Source organism: Pseudophryne corroboree, chromosome 5 (assembly GCF_028390025.1).
Source record: "Pseudophryne corroboree isolate aPseCor3 chromosome 5, aPseCor3.hap2, whole genome shotgun sequence".
Lineage (NCBI taxonomy): Eukaryota > Metazoa > Chordata > Amphibia > Anura > Myobatrachidae > Pseudophryne > Pseudophryne corroboree.
The window spans coordinates 295,759,132-295,782,552 of NC_086448.1; the positions used below are offsets into that span (position 1 = coordinate 295,759,132).

The window sequence follows — 23,421 nt, forward strand, 5'->3', positions numbered from 1 at the left end:
TGCACCTGGCCGCACCTGAAGTCCGGATCCAGCCTCAATGACGCACTTCCGAGCGGATACTTCCGGTCGTTGCCATAGTGACAACCCGGCTTGCTTTCCGTCCCAGCGGTCGCCATGGAAACCCGGCTTCCAGCGCCCATCAGCGCAGTAGCACAACAGCTGAAACAAAACACATAAAGACACACATGTTAAAGCAATTCATAATACATCAACCCCGGGGGAACACAAGATATATATAACAGTGTCCTATGAACACAGATAATCAGCCTGCGGACACAATCTTATTTAAGCAATATCATGATAAAAACTCCGGAGCATCTGATTCTGCCTGCTACACCCCTGTATAAAGGTAAATACAACGAACAATACCGCACTAGTTAGGAATGATACATCATATACCATACAACACTTAACAGCATTCACATAATACTGTTCCAGTTAATTTTTTCATTCAAGCCGAGCAGAGCCATGGTGTTCAACCTGAACATCCACCTGGCTTCAGTCAGTAACAAAGCTTTACCACGATCACCCCCTCGTAAAGACTCGGGGACATGATCGATCATGAAATAACGTAAATCCGATAGTACATGTGTAATACCCTGTTATTGTAGTAAATTAATTTACTCAGTTAATGAAATGTTAATATAACTGTGAAAGGTTTTATAGTAAAATTAATATGTTTTAAAGATTGTGTTACTCTCACAGAGAGCAAAGAACTTATGATAAAAACAGTTTATCACCCTCATGGAGGGTAAATGGGACAGGCTGGGCAGCTTGGCAGCCCAGAGTTTGGACGGGCTCGTGGCCTCAGGACTGGTTGATTGGCCGACTGTAGGGGAGCTCTGGTCACCTATAGAACTTAGACAAGTCGGCGCGTGAAGGGAAGAAACGGCGGGACTGATCCGGGGACTTAAACTGAGCCTATTTAAGAGGAGAACGAAGAAGACTGATGGGTAATGCTGAGGTGACTTCGGGGACGCGGAGGTGCGGCGGCTTCCCAGACACAACGTGTGGATACAGAGCGGGCTGAAGTGACGTCCGGACGGCTGTGTAGTGAGCGAAGGACGGAGCAGAGACCGCGGGAGTCAGGGAGCTTCAGCGGTGATTGATAAGGAGGAAAGCCGGACTCTTACCTGACGCGGTCTGCAGGGATCTTGTGCGGCTCAGCGGGTCTCCGGCAACGGATCACACTGGAAGAAGACAGCTGTGATAAAGGAGGTACTTGGGCGTACATATTGGAGTAAACGCCCTGGGAACATCCGGAGGGTGGTGATTAAAGAGGGTTTGACCAACTTGCCCAGGCTATCAGAGACAGTGGAGATGTGAGTGACAGGGCAGGGGAGGACTAAAAGCCGTGCAGTGACACTCCTTACAAGGCAAGAGGCGGGCACAGTGATAGAGAGAGAGAGGCAGTGGATTAGGAGAATATTACACTAATAGAGATTTATTAAAGTCTGACACTTCTCCTTATTAAATCTTTGGTAAAGAAAAGAATATAAAGTAAAACAAGAAAAACCTAGATTTCGTGGCATAGTACCTTATCTCATGAGAGCTATCACACCTGGAGGGACATTGCCGCAACGCCTCACAGCTTTACCTGCATTAATCTCACAGCTTTACCTGCATTAATCTCACAGCTTTACCTGCTATAATCTCACCGCTTTACCTGCATTAATCTCACAGCTTTACCTGCATTAATCTATGAGTGACAGATGAGGGATTTTCCTAAGCAAATGGGGTGTCAGTATTGAAGGAAAATAATGACCAGTGAGATGAAACAACAGTAGTCAGCTGAAATATAACATTGAGACTTTGTTTTGAGTGAGATTTACCTCTGCTACAGCACAGATTAGGAATCAGATGCCGTTCTCTTGGCTATATTGACACGCTGCCGTAGATTCAGTAAGCCCTCCTTACACATTGTAAAGAAAAAGCTACAGGAAAGGAAAGAAAAGAAATAAAACAAAACAATTCACATCAATTTCTTAAGGCGTTCTTCAGGATAACCAATCCCGTCCAGAGTAACTCAGATAATTGCACATATTTGAAGATATCCCTACGTCAACTAACTAAATAAATGTTATAGTTACTGCACACTTCGGGATACTGAAATTTAGTTACATGTCAGTAACAATTGAAGATTTCAGCACGCACACACGTTGGATAGGATACAAGGAATAATTAGGAGGAGCTATCCCAGAGTAACTCTGCAACCTAAGCAAGGATTCCACTCACTAGACTTCGTCATTAATGCATTAATGCGTAAAGACTCCATGTGCACCAACGGAATGGCCATAGTTTAATGCCCAGTATAAACATTGAAGGGTTAATAGACTATTAAGAAAAAGGTATAGAGTAAGTACGGTTCCACATACTGAGAGGTCTTGCTGGTTATAAAATTTATTTGATATCATACACGATGCAAGGGTATTGATGCACAGCATATGTGGGCTTAATTGTGGTTTATATCCTAACCCTTTTCCCTCTAGAACCGAGAACTACTGGGATCACTAATCTGCAGTTAAATAAAGCAAGAATTTGTATTTATTTTGTACGTCTATGCTAGGATGCCATTACATGGTAGTGTGAAATGTACTGGATACCATAGAACTGTAGTCAATGTCATCCATTGTTTTTTTTTATGTATTATTAGATGTTAACAAAATTATATCTGAGTGTCCTGTTATTGGAAATTAAAGTACATGTTCGTTTTCTTCTGTGATAATTCATTGATTGATCCGTTATTTTTATGAAGAGGAGGAAGATCCGATAGAGAGGAAAAGGTACGACTTATAGAGACTAGCATACCTTATCATTAGTTTTCTCTCAACGTTTAGAGAACAAGACAAGAGATCGGTTACCATCTTAAGTGTATTGTTACATAAATTTTTGGCGTCTGCGAACAGGATAGAATGTCGGAATCACAGGAACCCCAGACTCCTGCATCAACAACATCTACGCGGAGGAGGCTGCCTGCGTCACCAGGTCAATCTCCAACAGGGCAGAACCGAGGCATAACATCACCCATTACGATGCCATATTATTTTGGCGCTTCATGGCTTCCTACCTATTCTGGAGACATGCGTACCCAAGGAACCAGTCAGCTTAAAGACTTCAAAAAAAAAATGTGTTCCATGTTCAGGTTATATCCGCTGAGTGAAGTGCAGAAGGTGGAGATACTGTTGGGACAGTTAAAAGGTTCTGTACTGCGGGAGACAGAGGCATGGGGAAAAGAAGAGAAAGAGACCGCGGAAGGCATCCTGGAAAAATTGGGGCGTATCTTTGCTTTAAAAACCATTTCCAATTTAAAAAGTCGACTATATGCTAGGAAACAACGAGCTGGCGAAACATTGCGGGACTTTGCATTGGGGTTGCAGGAAGCAATGAGGGCAGTTCAAGCTCTGGATCCCCGTGAAGTACAGCAGGCTGAGGAGACATTAATTAACCTTTTTATTGAAGGAGCACAAGGGGAAGCCATTCAGGCTCAACTAAGAATGTGGCGACGTCAACAACCGAAGTGTTCCTTTTCTGAGTTCAAAGAAGACATTTTTCACATTCTTGGACTAAATTCCTGTGAGGATCCTGAGTATGAGGTGTCAGCTGAGCAAGAGGAAGGGGAAGACATAAAAGAAATAAAATCACACACAAAAACCGATGTTGCTTCGCCTAAGACAGTCACCCAACAGGCACAAGTTCCATCTAGTCAGGATCCAATGGGGACTCTAAATTCTAAACTTACGGAACTTACCTTGCACCTAGCTAGGATGGATCAGAAACTCGAGGAATTGAGTCAAGGCCAAAACGTCGGCCGACGTCGGGAATGGCGGCAAGACCGGAGTTCAAGGAATCACTCTCGATGGGATGTACCAAGGGGAGCTGGCAGACGTTCTACCGACCAATTTGATGCTCAGGGACAGCCTATATGTAGAGGTTGCAGACAAAGTGGACACATTGAGAGAAATTGTCCCAATGGGGCTTTAAACGAGGAGACCCCGAGGCAGGGGACCGACCCTCGGGAGGAGATGTATCAATAGGTCCGAATTCGCAGGAGTGGTGGCCCAGGTATGTCGGTGAATGTCCTCGCCTGAAGATTCAGATCAATGGCGTGGAGATGGCTGCTCTCCTGGATACAGGATCTCAAGTTTCGACCATCAGACTTAATGAATTTCTCCAACACTGGGATGAGCGAACAATAGTCTCTCCACCGACTACCTGGCTACATCTATTAGCCAGTAACGGACAACCTATTACTTATCGTGGATATTGGGAAGCAGACATGACAGTTGGTCGAGCCAACTTAGCCAGACAGGGATGTCTAGTAACCACTGTTTCAAATGACTTTCTACCTCCAGTTATCCTTGGAATGAATATCCTCCGAAATTGTCCTGATGAACTAGTCGAAGCTCTGCGCCTGGAAATGCAGACAGCCGCCCCGCGGGAACGAAGGACGCTCCAACAGACGATTCGGCTACTGGAAGGTCAAAAAAGATTTGCCAATGACAGAGGGGAGGTTGGAAAGGCACGAATCGCTGACCGACGGCCCGTGATGTTGAAGCCCAACTCAGAACAAGTAGTGTGGTGTAAAGTTCGGATTGGCCCTGGCGGACAAGGCTATGATGCCCTCATAGAATCTTGTGACCCGGACGGACAACAGCCGTTTGCAGTAGCCAGGACATTGGCAAAAGTGGAGCAAGGTAGAGTACCTGTCCGTATTTTGAATCCTCAACACTATCCCGTTCGACTCTTTCGGCATTGCATGGTAGCAAAGGTGTCTCAAGTCCACTTCCAAGATGTAATGGGAGAAAGTATACCAACTGCGTGTCAAGGAACAGTGACTGAAGGGTTATCTGCCATTGAGAGTGAGGGCCCCTGGTGGAAGGAGATCCAGATTGGAGACTCGAATACCCCAGACCAACAGCGGGAAGGAGTGTTACAACTAGTCCAACGGAATTCAGTGGCTTTTAGCCAGAATCCCTCCGACTTTGGAAAAGCTGACGGTGTGTATCATTCCATTAAGACCGGAAATAATCCACCTATCAAAGAAAGACACAGACCACTACCACCTGCAATGTACCAACCAGTGCGAAAAATGATTTCCGACATGAGAGCGGCAGGTGTCATTCGTGAGAGTTATAGCCCGTGGGCCGCCCCTCTAGTTATTGTCAAAAAGAAAGACGGAAGTCTCCGGTTCTGCGTGGATTATCGCAAACTGAATGCCGTGACACATAAGGATGCATATCCGCTACCAAGAATAGAAGAGTCATTGACAGCCTTGAAGACAGCGGCCTACTTTTCTACTCTAGACCTCACTAGCGGATATTGGCAAATTCCGATGGCACCGGAGGACCGGAAAAAAACTGCTTTTACCACACCAATGGGGTTGTTTGAATTTAATAGAATGCCCTTCGGACTCTGTAATGCACCAGCTACCTTTCAACGGGTAATGGAGCACTGTTTAGGACATCACAACTTTGAAATGGTCCTGCTCTACTTAGATGACGTTATCATCTTCTCAAGAAGTTATGAAGAACATCTCAGGCATCTAGAGGAAGTGTTCCAGCAGCTCATCAAATTGGGGCTGAAACTCAAGCCGGCAAAATGTCATCTACTCAAACCAGAGGTCCAGTATTTGGGACATATTGTCAGTGCTGAGGGTGTCACACCAGACCCAGAGAAAATACGCGCGGTCCAAGAGTGGCCCATACCTAAGACCGTAAAGGAGGTGCGGAGTTTTCTGGGATTCGTGGGTTATTACAGGCGGTTCGTGCCCGGTTTTGCTAAACTGGCAGCTCCATTGCATGAATTATTACGCGGCAAGTCTGGACAAGAAAGGAGGAGTTCGTCTTCAATTCTCTGGGGCGAAGATCAGCAAGGTGCCTTTGAACTGCTCAAGACATCCATGGTGACTGCTCCACTACTGGCCTATCCTGATTATGAGAAACCTTTTCAAGTTTATACAGATGCAAGTCACCGTGGCTTAGGAGCTGTGCTATCCCAGATGCAGGATGGCCGTGAAAGGGTGATAGCATATGCCAGTAGAGGCCTTCGTAAAACCGAGCGGAACAGCGAGAACTATAGTACCTTCAAGTTAGAATTACTCGCTCTTATCTGGGCCATAACCGAAAAGTTTAAGAACTACCTGGCTGCTTCTCCAGTCATTATTATGACCAACAATAATCCGTTGGCTCATCTGTCCAATACACGATTGGGAGCACTCGAGCAACGTTGGGTATCCCGATTGGCCAACTTTCAATATACGGTTGCTTACCGGAGTGGAAAAGCGAATGGGAATGCCGACGCTCTATCCCGCTTACTCGTTGCTGATCTTCCTGAATTGAACAAAGATGACGCTGAGGACGCCGAGACCCCAGTGTTCCATACGATAAACCAAGGATTGGTCGTGACATCTGGTCCAGGTTCGGCGGAAACCCCTATCCGACCTGAAAATCCTCCTACTGCGTTACCTGCATTGGAATGGATAAAAATCCAGCAAGAAAGCCCAGTTTTGAGCGAGCTTATGGGCCTTATTCAGCAGAAGCGTTCCTTGAATAAGACACAGCGGGCTGAGGCTGACCCAGAACTGATCAAACTATTGAGACACCGAGACCGCATCCGGGTAAGGAAAGGACTTATAATCCGTAGTAGCCTTGATCCCAGCACACATCAACCTAATACGCAAGTGGTAGTTCCAAAACGTCAGGCTACCCTTCTGCTTGAGGCCTATCACGATCAATCCGGTCACTTTGGTATTCAGAAAACCGAGACAGTGTTAAGAAAAAGGTACTTCTGGGTTGGAATGAGGGAGGATATTAAGAAGTGGTGCTGCAACTGTGTACCTTGCAACTTGAAAAGGCATCCGGCTCACAGCCAAAAAGACCTCCTGCATTCCATCAAAAGCCAACGCCCCTTGGAGATCGTCGCCCTAGATCACGTTAAATTAGACTCTAGCAACACTGGATTTCAGTATGCGCTAACCATGACGGATCATTACAGTAAGTTCCTTGTTGTTGTTCCTACAAGAGATTTAACTGCAAAAACCACAGCTGAGCTCTTTTTGAAACACTTCGTAAGACCCTATGGGTATCCTGACCGAATCCTGACCGACCAAGGCCCAGCCTTTGAATCACAGTTGTTCAATGAACTTTGCTTTCTGTATGGATGTCTAAAAGTAAGGACAACGGCCTACCATCCCCAGGGGAATGGGTTATGTGAAAGAGCAAATAGGACCATCATTGGAATGCTCCGAAGTCTATCTGCAGAGAAGCGTGCCCAATGGCCTGCCCTTCTTCCTGAACTCACTTACTTATATAATAATACCGAACATTGTTCCACCGGGTTCACACCCTATTATCTAATGTTTGGCAGGCAAGGCAAGTTGCCTAGAGATTTGAAATTGAACCCTGTTGAGATCGACCCAGTTGATCCCCGAGTTGATTGGGTACGCGAACATCATCGACGAATTGCAACAGCTAGACGGATCGTAGAACAGAGGATGGAAGCAGCCCATCAACGACAGGGGAGAGCTTATAACGCCAATGCTCGGCCCCTTCCTTTACATGAAGGTGACAAGGTCTGGTTGAAGAAGAATCATCGTTCTAGTAAACTTGATGCCATGTGGGAGGATGTTCCATATGTTGTGGTCAGTATTCCAGCCGGTCATATCCACACCTATCGAATCCGTCGTGGTCAAGAGGAACCCGTCAGAGTTGTATCCCGGGATCAATTAAAACCTTGTACAATGGAGGTTCCGAGGGCGAAAGAGAACTTAGGTTGGACAGCTGACCCGCCAATCCCAGGGGATATTCCACTACATGACCCCATGGAACTCCTGTTGTTCATGAGCGGTACCGGTCCGCAGAGCTCAATGAGAATTATAGCTCCGGAAACGATGGAGGAGAAATCTCTTGAATACAATGACTTCTCTTGTGTTGGGGATGGTACAGTCGAGGATGGGGTATCCATCCCAGCAACTAGAAGATCGAAACGAAGTACTAAAGGCCTATTACCTCTAAGATATCGTGATTAAGATCCTTCGGGGATGTACTTGTACTTCCTGTGCTTGTAAATATATATATATGCATGGATCCAAGTACAAATTTATAGGATGTGTGGGGACACCCATCGTTCCAGAGGGGGAACGTGTAATACCCTGTTATTGTAGTAAATTAATTTACTCAGTTAATGAAATGTTAATATAACTGTGAAAGGTTTTATAGTAAAATTAATATGTTTTAAAGATTGTGTTACTCTCACAGAGAGCAAAGAACTTATGATAAAAACAGTTTATCACCCTCATGGAGGGTAAATGGGACAGGCTGGGCAGCTTGGCAGCCCAGAGTTTGGACGGGCTCGTGGCCTCAGGACTGGTTGATTGGCCGACTGTAGGGGAGCTCTGGTCACCTATAGAACTTAGACAAGTCGGCGCGTGAAGGGAAGAAACGGCGGGACTGATCCGGGCACTTAAACTGAGCCTATTTAAGAGGAGAACGAAGAAGACTGATGGGTAATGCTGAGGTGACTTCGGGGACACGGAGGTGCGGCGGCTTCCCAGACACAACGTGTGGATACAGAGCGGGCTGAAGTGACGTCCGGACGGCTGTGTAGTGAGCGAAGGACGGAGCAGAGACCGCGGGAGTCAGGGAGCTTCAGCGGTGATTGATAAGGAGGAAAGCCGGACTCTTACCTGACGCGGTCTGCAGGGATCTTGTGCGGCTCAGCGGGTCTCCGGCAACGGATCACACTGGAAGAAGACAGCTGTGATAAAGGAGGTACTTGGGCGTACATATTGGAGTAAACGCCCTGGGAACATCCGGAGGGTGGTGATTAAAGAGGGTTTGACCAACTTGCCCAGGCTATCAGAGACAGTGGAGATGTGAGTGACAGGGCAGGGGAGGACTAAAAGCCGTGCAGTGACACTCCTTACAAGGCAAGAGGCGGGCACAGTGATAGAGAGAGAGAGGCAGTGGATTAGGAGAATATTACACTAATAGAGATTTATTAAAGTCTGACACTTCTCCTTATTAAATCTTTGGTAAAGAAAAGAATATAAAGTAAAACAAGAAAAACCTAGATTTCGTGGCATAGTACCTTATCTCATGAGAGCTATCACACCTGGAGGGACATTGCCGCAACGCCTCACAGCTTTACCTGCATTAATCTCACAGCTTTACCTGCATTAATCTCACAGCTTTACCTGCATTAATCTCACAGCTTTACCTGCATTAATCTCACCGCTTTACCTGCATTAATCTCACAGCTTTACCTGCATTAATCTATGAGTGACAGATGAGGGATTTTCCTAAGCAAATGGGGTGTCAGTATTGAAGGAAAATAATGACCAGTGAGATGAAACAACAGTAGTCAGCTGAAATATAACATTGAGACTTTGTTTTGAGTGAGACTTACCTCTGCTACAGCACAGATTAGGAATCAGATGCCGTTCTCTTGGCTATATTGACACGCTGCCGTAGATTCAGTAAGCCCTCCTTACACATTGTAAAGAAAAAGCTACAGGAAAGGAAAGAAAAGAAATAAAACAAAACAATTCACATCAATTTCTTAAGGCGTTCTTCAGGATAACCAATCCCGTCCAGAGTAACTCAGATAATTGCACATATTTGAAGATATCCCTACGTCAACTAACTAAATAAATGTTATAGTTACTGCACACTTCGGGATACTGAAATTTAGTTACATGTCAGTAACAATTGAAGATTTCAGCACGCACACACGTTGGATAGGATACAAGGAATAATTAGGAGGAGCTATCCCAGAGTAACTCTGCAACCTAAGCAAGGATTCCACTCACTAGACTTCGTCATTAATGCATTAATGCGTAAAGACTCCATGTGCACCAACGGAATGGCCATAGTTTAATGCCCAGTATAAACATTGAAGGGTTAATAGACTATTAAGAAAAAGGTATAGAGTAAGTACGGTTCCACATACTGAGAGGTCTTGCTGGTTATAAAATTTATTTGATATCATACACGATGCAAGGGTATTGATGCACAGCATATGTGGGCTTAATTGTGGTTTATATCCTAACCCTTTTCCCTCTAGAACCGAGAACTACTGGGATCACTAATCTGCAGTTAAATAAAGCAAGAATTTGTATTTATTTTGTACGTCTATGCTAGGATGCCATTACATGGTAGTGTGAAATGTACTGGATACCATAGAACTGTAGTCAATGTCATCCATTGTTTTTTTTTATGTATTATTAGATGTTAACAAAATTATATCTGAGTGTCCTGTTATTGGAAATTAAAGTACATGTTCGTTTTCTTCTGTGATAATTCATTGATTGATCCGTTATTTTTATGAAGAGGAGGAAGATCCGATAGAGAGGAAAAGGTACGACTTATAGAGACTAGCATACCTTATCATTAGTTTTCTCTCAACGTTTAGAGAACAAGACAAGAGATCGGTTACCATCTTAAGTGTATTGTTACATAAATTTTTGGCGTCTGCGAACAGGATAGAATGTCGGAATCACAGGAACCCCAGACTCCTGCATCAACAACATCTACGCGGAGGAGGCTGCCTGCGTCACCAGGTCAATCTCCAACAGGGCAGAACCGAGGCATAACATCACCCATTACGATGCCATATTATTTTGGCGCTTCATGGCTTCCTACCTATTCTGGAGACATGCGTACCCAAGGAACCAGTCAGCTTAAAGACTTCAAAAAAAAAATGTGTTCCATGTTCAGGTTATATCCGCTGAGTGAAGTGCAGAAGGTGGAGATACTGTTGGGACAGTTAAAAGGTTCTGCACTGCGGGAGACAGAGGCATGGGGAAAAGAAGAGAAAGAGACCGCGGAAGGCATCCTGGAAAAATTGGGGCGTATCTTTGCTTTAAAAACCATTTCCAATTTAAAAAGTCGACTATATGCTAGGAAACAACGAGCTGGCGAAACATTGCGGGACTTTGCATTGGGGTTGCAGGAAGCAATGAGGGCAGTTCAAGCTCTGGATCCCCGTGAAGTACAGCAGGCTGAGGAGACATTAATTAACCTTTTTATTGAAGGAGCACAAGGGGAAGCCATTCAGGCTCAACTGAGAATGTGGCGACGTCAACAACCGAAGTGTTCCTTTTCTGAGTTCAAAGAAGACATTTTTCACATTCTTGGACTAAATTCCTGCGAGGATCCTGAGTATGAGGTGTCAGCTGAGCAAGAGGAAGGGGAAGACATAAAAGAAATAAAATCACACACAAAAACCGATGTTGCTTCGCCTAAGACAGTCACCCAACAGGCACAAGTTCCATCTAGTCAGGATCCAATGGGGACTCTAAATTCTAAACTTACGGAACTTACCTTGCACCTAGCTAGGATGGATCAGAAACTCGAGGAATTGAGTCAAGGCCAAAACGTCGGCCGACGTCGGGAATGGCGGCAAGACCGGAGTTCAAGGAATCACTCTCGATGGGATGTACCAAGGGGAGCTGGCAGACGTTCTACCGACCAATTTGATGCTCAGGGACAGCCTATATGTAGAGGTTGCAGACAAAGTGGACACATTGAGAGAAATTGTCCCAATGGGGCTTTAAACGAGGAGACCCCGAGGCAGGGGACCGACCCTCGGGAGGAGATGTATCAATAGGTCCGAATTCGCAGGAGTGGTGGCCCAGGTATGTCGGTGAATGTCCTCGCCTGAAGATTCAGATCAATGGCGTGGAGATGGCTGCTCTCCTGGATACAGGATCTCAAGTTTCGACCATCAGACTTAATGAATTTCTCCAACACTGGGATGAGCGAACAATAGTCTCTCCACCGACTACCTGGCTACATCTATTAGCCAGTAACGGACAACCTATTACTTATCGTGGATATTGGGAAGCAGACATGACAGTTGGTCGAGCCAACTTAGCCAGACAGGGATGTCTAGTAACCACTGTTTCAAATGACTTTCTACCTCCAGTTATCCTTGGAATGAATATCCTCCGAAATTGTCCTGATGAACTAGTCGAAGCTCTGCGCCTGGAAATACAGACAGCCGCCCCGCGGGAACGAAGGACGCTCCAACAGACGATTCGGCTACTGGAAGGTCAAAAAAGATTTGCCAATGACAGAGGGGAGGTTGGAAAGTCACGAATCGCTGACCGACGGCCCGTGATGTTGAAGCCCAACTCAGAACAAGTAGTGTGGTGTAAAGTTCGGATTGGCCCTGGCGGACAAGGCTATGATGCCCTCATAGAATCTTGTGACCCGGACGGACAACAGCCGTTTGCAGTAGCCAGGACATTGGCAAAAGTGGAGCAAGGTAGAGTACCTGTCCGTATTTTGAATCCTCAACACTATCCCGTTCGACTCTTTCGGCATTGCATGGTAGCAAAGGTGTCTCAAGTCCACTTCCAAGATGTAATGGGAGAAAGTATACCAACTGCGTGTCAAGGAACAGTGACTGAAGGGTTATCTGCCATTGAGAGTGAGGGCCCCTGGTGGAAGGAGATCCAGATTGGAGACTCGAATACCCCAGACCAACAGCGGGAAGGAGTGTTACAACTAGTCCAACGGAATTCAGTGGCTTTTAGCCAGAATCCCTCCGACTTTGGAAAAGCTGACGGTGTGTATCATTCCATTAAGACCGGAAATAATCCACCTATCAAAGAAAGACACAGACCACTACCACCTGCAATGTACCAACCAGTGCGAAAAATGATTTCCGACATGAGAGCGGCAGGTGTCATTCGTGAGAGTTACAGCCCGTGGGCCGCCCCTCTAGTTATTGTCAAAAAGAAAGACGGAAGTCTCCGGTTCTGCGTGGATTATCGCAAACTGAATGCCGTGACACATAAGGATGCATATCCGCTACCAAGAATAGAAGAGTCATTGACAGCCTTGAAGACAGCGGCCTACTTTTCTACTCTAGACCTCACTAGCGGATATTGGCAAATTCCGATGGCACCGGAGGACCGGAAAAAAACTGCTTTTACCACACCAATGGGGTTGTTTGAATTTAATAGAATGCCCTTCGGACTCTGTAATGCACCAGCTACCTTTCAACGGGTAATGGAGCACTGTTTAGGACATCACAACTTTGAAATGGTCCTGCTCTACTTAGATGACGTTATCATCTTCTCAAGAAGTTATGAAGAACATCTCAGGCATCTAGAGGAAGTGTTCCAGCAGCTCATCAAATTGGGGCTGAAACTCAAGCCGGCAAAATGTCATCTACTCAAACCAGAGGTCCAGTATTTGGGACATATTGTCAGTGCTGAGGGTGTCACACCAGACCCAGAGAAAATACGCGCGGTCCAAGAGTGGCCCATACCTAAGACCGTAAAGGAGGTGCGGAGTTTTCTGGGATTCGTGGGTTATTACAGGCGGTTCGTGCCCGGTTTTGCTAAACTGGCAGCTCCATTGCATGAATTATTACGCGGCAAGTCTGGACAAGAAAGGAGGAGTTCGTCTTCAATTCTCTGGGGCGAAGATCAGCAAGGTGCCTTTGAACTGCTCAAGACATCCATGGTGACTGCTCCACTACTGGCCTATCCTGATTATGAGAAACCTTTTCAAGTTTATACAGATGCAAGTCACCGTGGCTTAGGAGCTGTGCTATCCCAGATGCAGGATGGCCGTGAAAGGGTGATAGCATATGCCAGTAGAGGCCTTCGTAAAACCGAGCGGAACAGCGAGAACTATAGTACCTTCAAGTTAGAATTACTCGCTCTTATCTGGGCCATAACCGAAAAGTTCAAGAACTACCTGGCTGCTTCTCCAGTCATTATTATGACCGACAATAATCCGTTGGCTCATCTGTCCAATGCACGATTGGGAGCACTCGAGCAACGTTGGGTATCCCGATTGGCCAACTTTCAATATACGGTTGCTTACCGGAGTGGAAAAGCGAAAGGGAATGCCGACGCTCTATCCCGCTTACCCGTTGCTGATCTTCCTGAATTGAACAAAGATGACGCTGAGGACGCCGAGACCCCAGTGTTCCATACGATAAACCAAGGATTGGTCGTGACATCTGGTCCAGTTTCGGCGGAAACCCCTATCCGACCTGAAAATCCTCCTACTGCGTTACCTGCATTGGAATGGATAAAAATCCAGCAAGAAAGCCCAGTTTTGAGCGAGCTTATGGGCCTTATTCAGCAGAAGCGTTCCTTGAATAAGACACAGCGGGCTGAGGCTGACCCTGAACTGATCAAACTATTGAGACACCGAGACCGCATCCGGGTAAGGAAAGGACTTATAATCCGTAGTAGCCTTGATCCCAGCACACATCAACCTAATACGCAAGTGGTAGTTCCAAAACGTCAGGCTACCCTTCTGCTTGAGGCCTATCACGATCAATCCGGTCACTTTGGTATCCAGAAAACCGAGACAGTGTTAAGAAAAAGGTACTTCTGGGTTGGAATGAGGGAGGATATTAAGAAGTGGTGCTGCAACTGTGTACCTTGCAACTTGAAAAGGCATCCGGCTCACAGCCAAAAAGACCTCCTGCATTCCATCAAAAGCCAACGCCCCTTGGAGATCGTCGCCCTAGATCACGTTAAATTAGACTCTAGCAACACTGGATTTCAGTATGCGCTAACCATGACGGATCATTACAGTAAGTTCCTTGTTGTTGTTCCTACAAGAGATTTAACTGCAAAAACCACAGCTGAGCTCTTTTTGAAACACTTCGTAAGACCCTATGGGTATCCTGACCGAATCCTGACCGACCAAGGCCCAGCCTTTGAATCACAGTTGTTCAATGAACTTTGCTTTCTGTATGGATGTCTAAAAGTAAGGACAACGGCCTACCATCCCCAGGGGAATGGGTTATGTGAAAGAGCAAATAGGACCATCATTGGAATGCTCCGAAGTCTATCTGCAGAGAAGCGTGCCCAATGGCCTGCCCTTCTTCCTGAACTCACTTACTTATATAATAATACCGAACATTGTTCCACCGGGTTCACACCCTATTATCTAATGTTTGGCAGGCAAGGCAAGTTGCCTAGAGATTTGAAATTGAACCCTGTTGAGATCGACCCAGTTGATCCCCGAGTTGATTGGGTACGCGAACATCATCGACGAATTGCAACAGCTAGACGGATCGTAGAACAGAGGATGGAAGCAGCCCATCAACGACAGGGGAGAGCTTATAACGCCAATGCTCGGCCCCTTCCTTTACATGAAGGTGACAAGGTCTGGTTGAAGAAGAATCATCGTTCTAGTAAACTTGATGCCATGTGGGAGGATGTTCCATATGTTGTGGTCAGTATTCCAGCCGGTCATATCCACACCTATCGAATCCGTCGTGGTCAAGAGGAACCCGTCAGAGTTGTATCCCGGGATCAATTAAAACCTTGTACAATGGAGGTTCCGAGGGCGAAAGAGAACTTGGGTTGGACAGCTGACCCGCCAATCCCAGGGGATATTCCACTACATGACCCCATGGAACTCCTGTTGTTCATGAGCGGTACCGGTCCGCAGAGCTCAATGAGAATTATAGCTCCGGAAACGATGGAGGAGAAATCTCTTGAATACAATGACTTCTCTTGTGTTGGGGATGGTACAGTCGAGGATGGGGTATCCATCCCAGCAACTAGAAGATCGAAACGAAGTACTAAAGGCCTATTACCTCTAAGATATCGTGATTAAGATCCTTCGGGGATCTACTTGTACTTCCTGTGCTTGTAAATATATATATATGCATGGATCCAAGTACAAATTTATAGGATGTGTGGGGACACCCATCGTTCCAGAGGGGGAACGTGTAATACCCTGTTATTGTAGTAAATTAATTTACTCAGTTAATGAAATGTTAATATAACTGTGAAAGGTTTTATAGTAAAATTAATATGTTTTAAAGATTGTGTTACTCTCACAGAGAGCAAAGAACTTATGATAAAAACAGTTTATCACCCTCATGGAGGGTAAATGGGACAGGCTGGGCAGCTTGGCAGCCCAGAGTTTGGACGGGCTCGTGGCCTCAGGACTGGTTGATTGGCCGACTGTAGGGGAGCTCTGGTCACCTATAGAACTTAGACAAGTCGGCGCGTGAAGGGAAGAAACGGCGGGACTGATCCGGGCACTTAAACTGAGCCTATTTAAGAGGAGAACGAAGAAGACTGATGGGTAATGCTGAGGTGACTTCGGGGACGCGGAGGTGCGGCGGCTTCCCAGACACAACGTGTGGATACAGAGCGGGCTGAAGTGACGTTCGGACGGCTGTGTAGTGAGCGAAGGACGGAGCAGAGACCGCGGAAGTCAGGGAGCTTCAGCTGTGATTGATAAGGAGGAAAGCCGGACTCTTACCTGACGCGGTCTGCAGGGATCTTGTGCGGCTCAGCGGGTCTCCGGCAACGGATCACACTGGAAGAAGACAGCTGTGATAAAGGAGGTACTTGGGCGTACATATTGGAGTAAACGCCCTGGGAACATCCGGAGGGTGGTGATTAAAGAGGGTTTGACCAACTTGCCCAGGCTATCAGAGACAGTGGAGATGTGAGTGACAGGGCAGGGGAGGACTAAAAGCCGTGCAGTGACACTCCTTACAAGGCAAGAGGCGGGCACAGTGATAGAGAGAGAGAGGCAGTGGATTAGGAGAATATTACACTAATAGAGATTTATTAAAGTCTGACACTTCTCCTTATTAAATCTTTGGTAAAGAAAAGAATATAAAGTAAAACAAGAAAAACCTAGATTTCGTGGCATAGTACCTTATCTCATTAGAGCTATCACACCTGGAGGGACATTGCCGCAACGCCTCACAGCTTTACCTGCATTAATCTCACAGCTTTACCTGCATTAATCTCACAGCTTTACCTGCATTAATCTCACCGCTTTACCTGCATTAATCTCACAGCTGTACCTGCATTAATCTATGAGTGACAGATGAGGGATTTTCCTAAGCAAATGGGGTGTCAGTATTGAAGGAAAATAATGACCAGTGAGATGAAACAACAGTAGTCAGCTGAAATATAACATTGAGACTTTGTTTTGAGTGAGACTTACCTCTGCTACAGCACAGATTAGGAATCAGATGCCGTTCTCTTGGCTATATTGACACGCTGCCGTAGATTCAGTAAGCCCTCCTTACACATTGTAAAGAAAAAGCTACAGGAAAGGAAAGAAAAGAAATAAAACAAAACAATTCACATCAATTTCTTAAGGCGTTCTTCAGGATAACCAATCCCGTCCAGAGTAACTCAGATAATTGCACATATTTGAAGATATCCCTACGTCAACTAACTAAATAAATGTTATAGTTACTGCACACTTCGGGATACTGAAATTTAGTTACATGTCAGTAACAATTGAAGATTTCAGCACGCACACACGTTGGATAGGATACAAGGAATAATTAGGAGGAGCTATCCCAGAGTAACTCTGCAACCTAAGCAAGGATTCCACTCACTAGACTTCGTCATTAATGCATTAATGCGTAAAGACTCCATGTGCACCAACGGAATGGCCATAGTTTAATGCCCAGTATAAACATTGAAGGGTTAATAGACTATTAAGAAAAAGGTATAGAGTAAGTACGGTTCCACATACGGAGAGGTCTTGCTGGTTATAAAATTTATTTGATATCATACACGATGCAAGGGTATTGATGCACAGCATATGTGGGCTTAATTGTGGTTTATATCCTAACCCTTTTCCCTCTAGAACCGAGAACTACTGGGATCACTAATCTGCAGTTAAATAAAGCAAGAATTTGTATTTATTTTGTACGTCTATGCTAGGATGCCATTACATGGTAGTGTGAAATGTACTGGATACCATAGAACTGTAGTCAATGTCATCCATTGTTTTTTTTTATGTATTATTAGATGTTAACAAAATTATATCTGAGTGTCCTGTTATTGGAAATTAAAGTACATGTTCGTTTTCTTCTGTGATAATTCATTGATTGATCCGTTATTTTTATGAAGAGGAGGAAGATCCGATAGAGAGGAAAAGGTACGACTTATAGAGACTAGCATACCTTATCATTAGTTTTCTCTCAACGTTTAGAGAACAAGACAAGAGATCGGTTACCATCTTAAGTGTATTGTTACACATGGCCCTTTATCTTAAAGTGCCGTGCTACCGGTTGATCAGTGGATTTGCCTGAGAGTGATAGGTCAATACTGGAGCGATGGAGAGCCATACGTTCTCTGAAACTACGTGTGGTCTGTCCCACGTAGTATAAACCACAGGGACACACCACTATGTACACCACATACGTGCTCTTGCAAGTGAGCACATGACGAATATCAAAGGTTCTCTCCGTATGAGGATGTTTAAAACTTTTACAAGGTGACATATATTGACAAGTGACGCAATTAAAGCAGCTATAGCAACCTGTTTTTTTAAAGAGTACATTAGGGTGTCTAGGTATACCTCTCCCCGAGATGTCGGTTTTCACCAGCCTATCCTTTAGATTACGACCGCGCTTAAATGCGGCCATAGGTCTACAGTCCTTAAAGCACATCAGATCCCTATCTGATTTTACAATCGGCCATAAAGCTTTTGTGGCTTGATTAATGATAGGGCTTGCTACCGTGAATGTACTCACCCAGGGGATTACCTTTTCATCATTACACCTTGATGGTTCAAGTAATTGAGACCTTGGCATCCCTAAGACCTGTCTCTTTTGTTGCTGTAGCACCTCATGATCGTACCCACGGGCCCTAAACTTACTAATCAATACATCAAGATCCTCCGGGATTTTTGATGCATCACTCGTAATCCTGGCCACTCTCATCATCTGTGACAATGGTAGTCCTCGTTTTAAAGAGGACGGGTGATGACTTCCTGCCAGGAGGAACGTATTGCGATCCACGTCCTTGAAATGGACGCTGGTCCCAACACGGCCCCCCTTGACCTGAACCCTCACATCCAAAAATTGTATCTCCTCATAGCTATGGGAGTAGGTAAATTTAATTGTCGTATCCAACTGATTCACCTCCAGCATCAGCTGTTCAAACGCATCCGTACCCCCGGACCACATGATGAAAATATCATCTATGTACCGGGTGTACATGAGTATATTGCAACTAACCTCAGGCCTATATCTATCAGAATCCGACGTCGCACCGTGGCCGTCGGATTCTAACGCGCGGACCTGGGGCCACCGGGCGCCGCCGAGCAGGTGAGTGCACTTGTGTTTCAATTATGTGTTGTTGGAAGTGTATATATATATATATATATATATAGATCCAACAAACGGTAGCACTCACATCCTCATAGTATGCAAACGCTGGGGTGTCCACTCGAATACCACGTATCCAAATATGTAGATAAAATTCAGAGGGGGCACTCTCCAGACTTTTTTACTATAAACAACTGTTCATTTATTAATGGTATACTTTACATAATCAGCATAATGACAAGAATTTCCTCAAGCGCTTTCGACCCAAGCAAGGGCCTTCCTCAGGAGGCACTGTACATCAATCACAGCTTCCAACATCCATGAGCAGAAATCCAGACATCCAGCAATAACGCTGATCCTGCCTGACTGGCCCTAAATACCCTCACCACTTGAAAAACGGCGCAAAAGGCATTATGATGTCATCAAACAGGGACAAAGCTTCTCCTCAATGAAAAACCACCCATTCAAAGGATAAAGAACACCACACTCGCCCCTATCAGGGAGCACAAACAGCCAAACTCACAATCAGCAAGTAGGAGACGATGGGGCCGCCGCAACCCATCTCTGACACCCGCCGAGTCCCGGAGCGGAGCACTTCCGGTCCGTGGGACGCAAACGTCACACGGCCGGAAGTGCCCACCCGGAACGCAAACAGGAAGTCAGACACTAGTTCCCATACAAAGAGGTTATAATTTAAATACAACCAAAGGACATCATAAGTAGGTGGACTGTCATTCCGATTTATCAGCCCTATAAATCACACCCATATTGGGCAAGTGTGCAAAGCAAATGCAAGTGGCCATATGCATATAAAATGCACGACCGAGGGTAGTAGAGCCAGGCAGGGCAGTATTGAACAATCCCCAATAAACCCTCATCCCTCCAAAATTAGCTAGATCCCCAGAGTGCAATGGTCAAACGACACCGAACGTTATATACAAACCAAGTTCTAAAGTATTATACTGCTATTCATTTAAATCGGTTCAGCGCATCCCCATTGCACCCTGAAGATCAAAGCAAAAAACACACAATATATATAATACAGAAAATACATATACCAGACAGACAACATTAAAAAGTGCATCGGGCAAGGAAAAAACCTAGATTTCACTAAACTAGTTTAGCGTAAGAATACGTTTAACGGGTTCGACTCATTCAGACCATTGGGTGTCACTGAGCCCAATCTATGTATCCACCTTGCTTCTAGCTTTCTTAAGAGAAGTGAACGATCACCCCCTCTATTGGGGACGGGGACCCAATCAATGATTCTGCATTTCAAAGATGCCACTTGATGTCCTTCATTTAGGAAATGCTGGGCCACCGGTTTGTCAGTGCGACCTGTTTGCAGCGCTTGATGAATTGAGCTACGATGGTTTGCCATCCGCTCTCTGAACGAACAGGTGATCATCCCCACATACGGAAGTCCACAAGGACATAGTAGCATATAGATGACATGATCCATCCGACAATGTAATCGGTATCGAATAGTGATTGGTTTTCCACTGAGTGGATGAGGAAACTTCTCACCGACCAACATCGAGCGACATGTCACACAACCCAGGCATTTGACGCAGCCTTTTCTTGTTTTATTTAGCCAATTATTTTCAGAGCCACCCGTTTGTCTCGCAGGGTGCATCAGCAATTGTTTCAAATTGCGCCCACGTCTATAAGCCAGCATGGGTGGATGTTCAAGTGACTTTTTAAATTTTGGGTCTGAATTCAATATAGGCCAGTGCCTCCTTATTGATGCTCTGACAACAGGCGACTTTGCATCAAATTGTGTGACATATATCATCCGCGGTTCTTTGGTCGGTTTCGCGAATTTGACGCCTGACCAACGTACAGCCTTGAGATCTTTAAGAAATAACGATAAAATTGTTATCCGGCCCGCTGATAAAGGCGGTGCCGTGGTGGTTCAGAACTTCGTTGATTATGAAACTGAGGTCAGGCGCCAACTTGCAGATCCCGAGACTTACTCCAAATGTGGGCATAACCCTATGCCTCTTGTGAAAAGAAGGGTTGACACGTTGATTGATAGATCAGTAAACCTGGGGTGGTTGACTGAGCAGATGTCGTCCTATTTGAAGGTTGACTTCCCAATTTGTCCTATGCTTTATACACTCCCCAAGGTCCATAAATCCATGGTCAACCCTCCGGGCAGACCTATTATCTCTGCCAGGGGGTCCCTCTTACAACCTCTAGCTATGTTTGTGGATGTTTTTTTACAAGAATTAATACCATATATACCGAGCTACCTTAGAGACACTGGTGATTTTCTGACTAAGGTTATGGACCTTGGGGAGATTAAGGAGGATGTGTTGCTTGCAGTTAATTTCCCTTGCTTGGGTCGAAAGCGCTTGAGGAAATTCATTGTCATTATGCTGATTATGTAAAGTATACCATTAATAAATGAACAGTTGTTTATAGTAAAAAAAGTCTGGAGAGTGCCCCCTCTGAATTTTATCTATCTATATATATATATATATATATATATATATATATATAAAATAAGATTTTACTCACCGGTAAATCTATTTCTCGTAGTCCGTAGGACCAATACCGACGGGAGCTCTTGAAGTTTAAAAGAAATAAGAAGGCAATGGTGGACCAGGATTATGAGGAGAATAAGGTGTATAGGTGGCTGACTGGTGCAGAGCCTGACAGGAATTCCAGGTCATCCATGAGAAGACGCCCCTGGCAGAACCCTAGGCGCAGGGGTGAAAAGAGCGGAATTTTGAGTAGTGACAGTGAATTCGCCTTTTCAGAATCAGAAGACACTCCCACCCAGAGTGGGGCCCCTTTAGGACAACAAGCCCAGGATGGGGCCAGAGGCTCAGGAAATCTGCCACCCGCAGGGGTGGCCAGAACAAAAGGCATACGAGCAGTCACTCTCAAGAAGAACACTTAATATTTAATCTCTCTAAACGATCCCTGTCCGCCATAGAAGTTCAAGTGCTCAATAAGGGACTCAGTTTTGTACCCACTAATAATCACGACCCGTTTAATTGGTCGCGTGATCTATACAATTTCTCACGAAAACTGCGGCTCAAAGAATTTTTTCAGAACTCAACATCTATAACAGCGAATTCTGTCTTTGATTCTTTTCTGTGTAGTAGGTCCAGGTCTAGGTTTGACCCTCCATCTCACAACGCTTCCATTAGAACATTTAGCCGTTTGATGGATAATTCTGTGAATAGATATCTAGCAGCACCTGCTAGAATCAAATTCAACCTTTCCAGAGCAGAACGTGAAGCAGTTAATCAGCTATCTTCGTACCAGGATATTGTGATTAGGCCCGCCGATAAAGGCGGGGCTATAGTGATTCTGGACCTGGACTACTATAGAAAAGAGATACAAGTACAATTGTCGGAAGCTGGAGTTTATCAGAAACTCAGAAATAATCCGGTTCAGGAATATCAGAAAGAGCTGATGGACATCCTATTAAAAGCAAAGAAGGAAGGTCTACTTCCGGACAAAGTCCACGAAGCACTTTGTATTAAACACCCTAAAAATCCGGTGCTGTACACACTGCCCAAACTACACAAACATGACACCCTCCCGCCTGGCAGACCGATAATCTCTGCAAGGGATTCATTGTACCAACCAGTGGCACAACTGCTGGATAGTATCTTGCAACCATTATTGCAGATTGAAGAGACGTTCTTAAAAGACACGACCTCATTCCTACTCAAGTTGGAGACACTACGGGACATTCCCCCCAATGCTTGGCTATGTTGTCTAGATGTTAAGAGCTTATATACGTCTATCCCTCACCATGAGGGAATGCGGGCTATGCAGGCATTTCTTAACAGGAACCTGGCTCCTAATGTATTCAATCATGACCTATTTCTGACCCTACTTGAGCTGACGCTATACCGCAACTATTTCCTGTTCGACAGTGAATTTTATTTACAGCTGCGAGGGTGCGCGATGGGTTCATCGGTAGCACCCTCGTATGCTAATGTGTATATGTTCGACCAGGAACAGAAATTGTTTTTTAACAATCCTGCGGTACGAAGCAAGATACTCATGTATACCCGATACATTGATGATGTGTTCCTAATGTGGGGGGGTGATCGGTTATCTTTTGAGGCACTGATGTTGGAGATTAATAATGCATCATCTCCAATTAAATTCACATATTCATGTCATAACAAGATAGCCAATTTTTTAGATGTGAAAGTGATGCTTGAAGACGGGGTCTTACAATCAGAGATATATTCCAAACCCACGGATCGCAACACATTGCTGATCGCCTCTAGTCACCATCCTCCTGCATTAAAGAGGGGTTTACCAATATCGCAAATGATGCGAGTGGCACGCATCACCAGTGACCAGAGT

The 23,421-nt window shown here is 45.2% G+C and overlaps 1 long non-coding RNA gene across 2 annotated transcripts in view; it reads right to left on the reverse strand.

The window, feature by feature from the left end:
• LOC134927658 (uncharacterized) overlaps positions 1-23,421 on the reverse strand; it is a 259,513-nt gene that overhangs the window by 93,745 nt on the left and 142,347 nt on the right. For both annotated transcript variants that reach the window (XR_010177700.1, XR_010177699.1), the window contains exons 3-5: positions 16,956-17,057; positions 9,406-9,507; positions 1,833-1,934 (exon numbers count right to left, since the gene is read on the reverse strand). This is a non-coding gene — a long non-coding RNA (uncharacterized LOC134927658). The remainder of the gene's footprint in view (positions 1-1,832; positions 1,935-9,405; positions 9,508-16,955; positions 17,058-23,421) is intronic.